This window comes from Notolepis coatsorum (genome assembly GCF_963971535.1).
Source record: "Notolepis coatsorum genome assembly, chromosome: 6".
Lineage (NCBI taxonomy): Eukaryota > Metazoa > Chordata > Actinopteri > Aulopiformes > Paralepididae > Notolepis > Notolepis coatsorum.
In genome coordinates, this window is record NC_140170.1 from 68925684 (window position 1) to 68928581 (window position 2898).

The window sequence follows — 2898 nt, forward strand, 5'->3', positions numbered from 1 at the left end:
TATCGTTTTCTGCAGTAATTCCTAGAACGTGAGTTATAGGCCTAAACGCATATAGATGATCGATTGCCGATTATTCCCTATACACGCTATATTAAAAAATGCAACTATGATCGTATACGTTATGCTTCATCATGCGTGGAGGAAAGGGGGGGGGGGTCGTTTATAATTCCCCGATCATCAGTAACGGCTTTATGTATCTTTAAAATTTAAAAATCTAATCTACGAATTCCAATCTGGCTTCAGAACATCCCACTCCATTGACACATGCCTTCTCTATTTAAACGACCACATCAAACAAGAGGTGGACGTGAGCAAATACTGTGGCATGGTCATGCTGGACCTACAAAAGGCCTTCGACACTGTCAATCACACCATTCTGATTGACAAGCTAAAAGCAATTGGTTTTGATAGTCTATCAGTGAGCTGGATGCAATCCTACCTGGAGGGGAGAGAGCAGATGGTGGAGGTAAACGATACCCTATCCCCCCCCCCCACAGTGAGCTGTGGTGTTCCACAAGGAAGCATCCTAGGTCGGCGTCATTTCAGTAAAAGCCAAGGTATGGCGAGGAGGGAGGGGGGGGGCGAAGGGGGGGTTTCCCCCCCTAGGTGGATTTTTTTTGTCAAATCAGTTTGGTGAGTTTTGGTGAGTTGTTTCTATACAATTCACTTGTATGACATTTAGGTATGACACAGGACTACACAAGCATTTTTAATATAGAAATGTGTCAACCACAATATTTTGCATACAAATTATGCAGAATGTAATATCATAACTGTCTATAATTTTCTTGCAATTGAGCCAATTTTCCGTAGGTACGGTTTTGAGGTGTGTGTTCAACAGAATATAGTATCAAAAACACATTCACAAAAAGTATGGGTTACTGAATGCTGAACTGCACTGTTATAATCACTAAGCCAGACCTTACCTGTGTCCCTGTATCACTTGTCTCTGCTGCCCTCATGATTAAAAAACGTCTGTATGTCCATTTTCCCTTTTTTTTGGCATATTTCAGTTAGTCACAGTAAAAGTCACATAGTAAAAGTGAGATTGACAATATCAAAACATGCTATGGCTGTACCGAATTGTTCGAAGCCTCGTTCATAACGTTGACATTCAAATTCTAAATCAACATAAAAAATTGTAAACAAAAAAAAATAAAAACGTTTTTTATTTTTTTTCATTTTTTATTTGCCAAGGTATGGCGAGTGCCATACCTTGCCATACCAAAATGACGCCCCTACTGTTCCTAATTTATGCAAATGACATGTTGTCAGCTTGTGACTGCAACTTGTTCCTGTTTGCGGACGACTCAGCCCTGCTGGTCTCTGACAAGAACAAGTTACAGGTTGAAAAAACCCTCAGCTCAGAACTAGGCAAAATCTGCATATGGCTCGCTGATAACAAACTATCATTACACATGGGCAAAACAGAGTCCATTCTCTTTGGTTCAAATAACAAACTCAGCAAGACCGACGGCTTCTCAGTTACAGTGGGTGACAATATTGTCACAAGGAAAGAAGAAATTACCTACCTGGGTTCCATCCTAGAGGCAAATCTTTCCGGTGACAAAATGGCATCCAATGTAATAAAAAGAGTCAACCAACGAACTCGATTCTTGTACCGGATCTCCTCACTGGTAAACAAGAATACCCTGAAGACTCTGGCAGGAGCACTCATTCAAGGGTACTACGACTATGCTTGCACCTCATGGTACCAAAGCACCTCAAAGGCGCTAAAAACAAAATTACAAACATCTCAAAACAAACTGGTCAGACTACTGCTTGACCTTACTCCTAGAACCCACCTCACCCCTGCCCACTTTGACAACCTAGGGTGGCTTAGAGTAGACGACAGAGTACAGCAACTTGCAATGGGCCTGGTCTACAAGATACACTACACGACCAAGGTACCCATGTACATGTCAAAATACTTCCCAAAGGTCAGTGAATACCACGATCACAACACCAGAGGGAGCTCCACAAATCATGTTAAACCCAGATTCGGCTCAAACAAGGGACTAAACACGTTTCGCAATTATGCCACATCAATGTGGAACGCCCTACCCAAAGCTGTAAAGGAATGTGAATCACTACCCACTTTCAAAAACACTCTCAAAAAACACCTACGGGAGACTGCAATTCGAAACTGGCCCCTGTAAATGTCCTAACACAACCCCCTCCAATGTACAGTAAATTACCAAGTATGGTCTTGTCAATATTCCAATGTACAGTTTTGCTTGTACAGTTGTACAGTGTCCCCCACCCACCCCTCCTACCCAACCCCCCCCCCCCAACCTCCTCCAATACAGTTTCTACGTCAAATGTATATACTCTCTTTTCTGGACTCATTTCGTATCACAAACAGTACTGTATTTGCAAATCTGGTATGTCATAAATGTATAGATGTAGCAGTACTCAGGGGCAAACTTGGTGTGACCCACCAAGAGGAAGTTCAGTGAGATGGTGTCATGCAGGCCCACCATGCAGCGCCAAGCACAGTACCAGAGCAGGTATCTGTTCTTGTTCTGCCCGGAACAATTGTCGCAGTGCAGCTGCAGATGCCTCTCCCCAAGGCCATAGTGTGCAAAAAAATGGTGGAGGTAGCTGATCACTGCATTAGACCCTTTGCTGCTGCAGTGGGCCTCGTCGATCAGGTAGTTTACCTGCTGGGGTACTCCCTCGCAACAAACACCAAATACTCCACACTTTCTTGGCACAAGAAAATATACTGGGCCAGGCTGAAGAGGGTCACTGGGGTAGTGGACCTGCAACATTAAATGAAGAAATGTATCAGCTGAATGAAAGAATATTGTAAATTACAAATGGGTGATAATTCAATTACAGTAATTAAACTAACCTGCTGTGCAAAGTCAAAACTGTAATGTACAGTTAAATCTC